The sequence below is a fragment of the Pelophylax lessonae genome (genome assembly GCF_965119305.1).
Source record: "Pelophylax lessonae genome assembly, chromosome: 12".
NCBI classification, from domain to species: Eukaryota; Metazoa; Chordata; class Amphibia; order Anura; family Ranidae; genus Pelophylax; species Pelophylax lessonae.
In genome coordinates, this window is record NC_138779.1 from 187,091,237 (window position 1) to 187,098,695 (window position 7,459).

A 7,459-nucleotide genomic window follows, 5' to 3' on the forward strand; every position below is an offset into this window, starting at 1 on the left:
GCTCCATCGATTTGGCAACACACTGTCGCCTGTGTGAGAGGGGGATGTGCAAGGTTGGATCTGATGTGGATCAATAAGCGTGTTTGAACCCCTATAACTAAGGGGTCCAGTGGTTCTGGTAAGCGGTACCTATACATTTCACTGGGTGATTGTGTGGAGGTGGAGGCTTTTTTGAGATTCACTCCTATCAAGTCTGTGTTTCCATCATTGGCTGTTTGCTTAACCCTTTTTTTTTTTGGACACTAGAAACAGTTTTTTTGCACGAACGTTTGCACATTGGAATAATTTATTTTGTGTTTTATCAAGCTGTTGAGCGCCACATTTTTTCACTTTTTCAGCCTCATCAGTGTCCACCAGTCAGTGCAGCCTCATCAGTTTCCATCCATGCAGCCTCATCAGTCCCCAGCAACGCAGCACCACCAGTGTCCACCAGTGCAGCCTCATCAGTGCAGCCTGATCATTGCCCATCAATGCAGCCTCACCAGTGCATATAAGTTCAGCCTCATCAGTGCAGCTTGATCAGTGCCACCTATCAGTATCCATCATTGCCACATACTAGTGCTGCATATCAATCCAGCTTAATCATTGCTCCTGATCAGTGCTTACCATTGCCGCCACATTCTCTGCCCTGCTGACCCCGTCCTATGTCCCACTGACCCCCATCCTCTGCCCTCATGTCCCAGGGTCTGATAAGGAAGCCGCAGCCATTCATTGTGAACAGCTGTGGCTTCCTCATCAGACCCTGAGACAAGAACAGTATACTGTGGCTGGGGTGGGATAAATGTAGATGGGGGTGCCCGATTTAAATCTTGCCTAGGGTAGCACAAAAATAAAATACACCACTGGACACTGATGCATAGTGACTAGTGGCAGTCATTAACCCCTTTGTGCTGCATTAGTTGTACCAGTGTCAGTGTTTATTAACCATTTCATGCTGCACAATACAGGGGTTAATTAACACTGACACTGGTGCCACTGTCACTAATGCAGCACAAAGGGGTTAATTAACTGCCACTGGTCACTAATGCATTAGTGGCCAGTGGCAGTACATTAACCCCCACCATACTGCATTTTACAAACAGCATTGTAAATGAACTCCTCGCCTCAATGAGTTAATCACTTGAGCCATTTCACACATCTACAACACTGACATAACATTGCCTTATGTAAGGTGTATTATCAGCCTGAGCAGCCTCTGAAAACTCACTATTCCACAGGGCTTCACTGGGCTGGCTCCTCGCAGTTCCTTGCAGAAGCACTCTCCTCCGTCCTTTCTTCCCGCCTCCTGGCCTCTGGATGACATCACACTCGGCCGGGACTAGAAAGCATCTGTCGGGTGGAGATCACTCCGCCTGACAGGGAAGTGACTGGACTCACCAGTCAAAAAGGCCACTCGCTCCGCACCGATTCCACCCCTGCAGACAGGCATGACACCCGCCAGCCACCGCTACATTATAGTATACTTGCAGAGTTGCAGCAGAGCAGTGATGCTCCGCAAGTATAACACAATGTAGCGGCGGCCGGCGGGTGTCATGCCTGTCTGCAGGGGTGGAATCGGTGCGGAGCAAGTGGCCTTTTTAGGAAGCATCAGAGCGGCCTGGAGGGCAATCGCCTCCCTGCCTCCCGGCCCAGTCCGCCTCTGGGCCAGTTTAAGTTATGTAACTCAAAGGATTGACACCTATGTCGCCAAGGATGGGATTATGTAACTAGAACAAGGAGATTCCACAATTTCTCATATCCACCATCCTGTTCTTGGACAATACCACCTACACATGCCATGATGATTGCATTAAGGTGTCGGTGTTACCTGTGTGGCCAGTTTAAATTACGTAACTCAAAGGATTGACACCTATGACGTCAAGGATGGGATTATGTACCTAGAACAAGGAGGTTCCACAATTTTTCATATCCACCATCCTGTTCTTGGACAATACCACCTACACATGCCATGATGATTGCATTAAGGTGTCGGTGTTACCTGTGTGGATATACAGTATATGCTGGGGTATTGTCTGATACTCATTAGAACTGAAGAAGCTGATTGGCTAAGCTACGCAGCATCTTCAACATTATAGAACAAGTCCAGTTGACTGTGACTAACTTCTACTAGATATATTGAAAGTAAAAACTTTGTTAGCTTTACATACAGTAGCAAAACTTGAAAAGTGATAGCGTGCTTTGTTTTGTCTCATGACTGCATTGTTACCAAACAAGCTATGGATTTTCCCTGACTCTCCCAAACATATATTAAAAGGAGTATATGAGATTTTTAGTGATTTTTTTTTTTAAATATATGAAAGGTCAGCTGATGTTAATAAAATTACCAAGGTATGATTTTTAACCTGTTTACGACCGCCCGCCGCAGATGTACTGCAGCAGGCAGCCGCTCCCAGACAAATCGCCGTATATGTACGGCGCTCGCTCTCGGGAGTCTAGGGGGCGAGCGCGTGCCTCGTCAGCGGGGAAGCCGATACAGTGGGCAGGTGGCTCCGATTGCCTGAGAGAAAAGGGCGGTCGGCTGTTGTAAACACAGCCGACCTTCCTTCTCCCTGGGATGATCATAGAGCCCATGTGATCCTGCTATATAGAATCACATGTCTCTATGGTCATTTCAGAAGCCCAACCCCCATACAGTTAGAATCACTCCCCTAGGCTCACATTTAACCCCTTGATCACCCACAGGGTTAACCCCTTCCCTGCCAATGGCATTATTACAGTAACAGTGCATATTTTTAGCACTGATTACTGTAGTAATATCACTGGTCCCCCCAAAAGTGTCAAAAATGTCAGTTAGGGGTCCGATCTGTCCACCTCAGTGTCGCAGTCCTGCAAAAAATCGCAGATCGCCACCATTACTAGTAAAAAAAATAACCAATAAAAATGACATAAATCTTTCCCTTAATTAGTAGACGCGATAACTTTTGCGCAAACCAATCAAAATACGCTTATTGCATTTTTTTTTACCAATAATATGTAGCAAAAAAGAAATTGGCCTGAAATGTTAAAAAAACATTTAATTTTTAAATTTTTTGTCTTGGGAATGTCATATAGCAGAATGTGAAAAATATTGTTTTTTTTTTTTTTTTTCAAAATTGTCGCTCTTTTTTTGTTTATAGCGCAAAAAATTAGAATTGCACAGGTGATCAAATACCACCAGAAAGCTCTATTTGTGGGGAAAAAAAGGATGTAAATTTTGTTTGGGTACAGCGTCGCACGACCGCGCAATTGTCCGTTAAAGTATCGCAGTGCCGAATCGCAAAATAGGGCCTGGTCAGGAAGGGGGTAAAACCTTCCGGGGCTGAAGTGGTTAAGCACCACTTGCCAACCACCCAGTAGTAATTTTATTGCTGGCTGGCAGCTCCCCTGGGCACTGCGACATATCTGTACCTCGCACCAAACGTCCTGGTTTACAGGTGCATGCGGTGGTTGGGAACAGAACAGCATATATCAGGATACTACAATCCGTAATGAGAGGAGACTAGAAGGAGATTGGAGAAGTTGGATATAGCCAACAGTGGGCTAAAAAGCTAGTTTGGATCACACTTAATTGCGGTGATCATATTACCCCAGGTGAGAATATTCCTGGTCGGGGGGAGCACATTAAGGTGGCACACTATTGGTTTTTGCACTGAGAAGGAATTGCACGCTGGATCAAGCACTGTGTGTTTTTCTTAATTTTTAGATTTTTGCTTTATATTTTTGTTGCAATCAATCATTTGCATGGACTTTTTTGTTATTATATGGTGATTTCACATTTATGTTGGACAGTTTTTCACTATATTTATGCACTTTTTAACCACTTGCCGCACATATACTGTGGCAGGCTGGCTCGGCTGCGTGAATCGACGTAGGGGTACGTCAGTTCAGGGGATGCCCGCCCCCACTAGGCAGCGGGGATGCACGGGACCGGTGGCACCGATTGCCGCTGGGCAACCGCGATCGCTTCCAACTGAGAAAGAACAGCGGTCAGCTGTTGTAAACACAGCTAACTGTTCTTCTCTCTGAAATGATCACAGAGCCCCTGTGATCCTTCTACATAGGTCACAGGTCTCTATGGTCATTTCACAAGCCCCTCCCCCCACAGTTAGAAGACACTCCCCTAGGCTCACACGTAACCCTTTGATCACCCCTAGGTTAACCCCTGTCCTTCCAGCTTCATTATTACAGTAACAGTGCATATTTTTAGCACTGATTACTGTAGCAATGTCAATGATCCCCCCAAAAGTGTCAAAAATGTCAGTTAGGGGTCTGATCTGTCCGCCGCAATGTCGCAGTCCCGCTAAAAATCGCCGCCATTACTAGTAAAAAAAAAAAAAAATTACATAAATCTTTCCCCTAGTTTGTAGACTTCTGTGCAAAACAATCAAAATTTGCTTATTGCGATTTTTTTTTTTACCAAAGATATGTAGCAGAATACAAATTGATGAAAACATTTGATTTTTAAATTTATTTTTTGGGGAATTTCATATAGCAGAATGTGAAAAATATTGTTTTTTTTTTTTTTTTTTCAGAATTGTCGCTCTTTTTTTGTTTATAGCGCAAAAAATAAAAATCGCACAGGTGATCAAATACCACCAGAAAGACAGCTCTGTTTGTGTAGAAAAAAAGGGACATCCATTTTATTTAGGTATAGCGTCGAACGACCGGGCAATTGACCAGTAATTTAACGCAGTGCCGAATCACAAAAAATGGCCTGGTCATTAAGGGGGCAAATCCTTCCAGTCCAGAAGTGGTTAATATTATTTTAATATTGTTGAATTCTGATTGTACAGTCGTTTAGCATTCACATAGCGCAGCATTTATTGTGTATTGTGTATTGAACCCTTTGATTGCCCTCCTGATCACCCCTGTCACCCAGCCAGTGCCATTAGTACAGTGACAGTATCAATTAATATATATAACTATATTAGTATATTATAACTAATCACTGTATGAGTGTCACTATGATGTCAGATAGTGTCAGTTAGAGTCAATTAGCGTCCCTCCCAGCCAGTGTCAGTTAGCGCCAGTCCCTGATTGCTCACTACACGATCACAGTCACTATAAGAAGCTGATCACCGCCATTTCTAATATAATGTCTTTCTGCATCCGTGAAATAAGCACACACTATACAGGGATATGCTTTGGTAATATTTCATGTCTGGTGTACAACCACTTAAGTTACTCCCTATAGCAGTCTTACTGCTACAGGGGGGTGTACCTCTGCCCTGGATGACATATAAATACATGAGCTGACTCTTCTAGGTAGGAGGCATACGTGTGATTACACACAGTGGAAGGCGATCGGTGAGTACCGCAGACTCGATGTCCGCCGGCACCCACGGATCATCAGGCAGACAGGCAGCCTGCCTATGTAGACAAGGCAGATTACTGTTCTGACAGGGGGAAAGGCATTAGTCCTGTGTTCCTGCAAAGCAGGGAATAAATTCCATCTCTTCCCCTAGTAAAAGCACCTCACACAGTTCACATAAACACTGGCTAGGCACACAGTTAACCCTTTGATCGCCCCCCCCATGTTAACTCCCTTCCCAGCCAGTGTCATTAGTACAGTATATTATTTAGCACTGATCGCTGTATTAGTGTCACTGGTCCCCAAAAAGTGTCAGAATGTCCACCGCAATATCGCAGTCCTGCTATAAGTCGCCGATTGCCGCCATTACTAGTAAAAAAAAAAATGAAAATAAAAATATTCCATAGTTTGTAGATGTTAAAACTTTTATGCAAACCAATCCACATACGCTTATTGGGATTTTTTTTAACCAAATATAGCAGAATACATATTGGCCTAAATTGATCAAGAAATATTTAATTATTTTTTTTTTATTTTTCTTATTGGATATGTTGTATAACAGAAGTAAAAAATTTATTTATTTATTTATTTATTTATTTATTTTTTAGAAAGTGTTGGTCAAAAAAAAAAAAAAAAGAAAACTCTAATTGTGGGGAAATAAAGGACATAATGTTTTTTTTTTTTTGTTTTTTTTGGTACAGCGTTGCTTCCCATAACATGTAGCAGAATAAATATTTGTCTAAATTGATCAAGAATTTAGATTTTTTTTTTAATTTTTTTATTGGGAATTTTTTATAGCAAAAAGTAAACAATTTGGGGATTTTTTTGTCAAAATTGTCGGTCTTTTTTTGTTTATAGCGCAAAAAAAAAACCAAAAAAAAAAACGCAGAGGTGATAAAATACCACCAAAAGAAATATCTATTTGTGGGAAAAAAAGGACATCAATTTTATTTGGGTACAGAGTCACACGACCGCATAATTGTCAGTTAAAATAACGCAGTGCTGAATCGCAAAAAAATGGCCTGGTCATGAAGGGGCGTTTTGAATGCTTTTAAGTGCAGAGGAGGGAGTTGGGGTCTTTTAGACCCCCAGATCCCTCCACAACAGTACCTGTCAAGTGATAAAAATAAAAAATATATTTTTATTAAATGTACAAAAATATCGGCCAATATCGGCCGATACCGATATGCATTGGCCAAAATATCAGTATCGGCAACGAAAAACCGTTATCGGTTGATCACTAGTATGCATCGTATACTAGCGCATTATGAAATACTCACCTTAGATCGAAGCTGTCTCAGCGGTGCCCACACACCGCTGAGACAGCTGATATCTTCCCCAGTGTTTCTTCTAGGTTCGCAGGCTGTGAGTGGCCAAAGCCACGATGACGTCAATCCTGCGCATGCGCTTGGGAGCCGCATGCGCTGATGTCGTCAATGGCTGCATGCACTATGAGGATCTCCTAAACTGTGCAAATTTAGGAGATATTCACAGCCTTATTATAGACTTACCTCTAGGTAAAAGTAAAAACTAAGACTTTACTTCCTCTTTAACTTTAGTTCTTGAGATAAGTCATAAATAGAGCTCCCTCTAGTGTTTAATCTACAAATCTCTATTTAACCACTTAAGCCCCGGAGGATTTGGCTGCTCAAAGACCAGGGCCTATTTTGCGATTCGGCAATGCGTGACTTTAACAGACAATTGCACGGTTGTGCGACGCTGTACGCAAATGAAATTGACGTCACAAAGAGAGCTTTCTCTTGGTGGTATTTGATCACCTGTGCGATTTTTACTTTTTGCGCTATAAACAAAAAAAGAGCGACAATTTTGCAAAAGTAACAATATTTTTCAAATTTTTTTATATGAAATTCCCCAAAAAAATGTAAAATTCAAATTTTTTTAACATTTTTGGCCAATTTGTTTTCTGCTACATATGTTTGGTAAAAAGAAATAAATCGCAATAAGCGTATTTTGATTGGTTTGCGCAAAAGTTATCGCAGCTACTAACTACGGGAAAGATTTATGACATTTTTTTTCTTTTTAACCAGTAATGGCGGCGATCTGTGATTTTTTTTGCGGGACTGCGACATTGCGGCAGACAGATCGGACCCCTGACTGACATTTTTAACACTTTTGGGGGTACCAGTGACATTACTACAGTAATCAGTG

At 42.1% G+C, this 7,459-nt stretch overlaps 1 protein-coding gene across 2 annotated transcripts in view; it reads right to left on the reverse strand.

Moving 5' to 3' along the window:
• Positions 1–7,459, reverse strand: part of LOC309568672 (cell adhesion molecule CEACAM7-like) — a 38,900-nt gene that overhangs the window by 11,381 nt on the left and 20,060 nt on the right. The gene's annotated exons all lie outside the window — the stretch shown is intronic.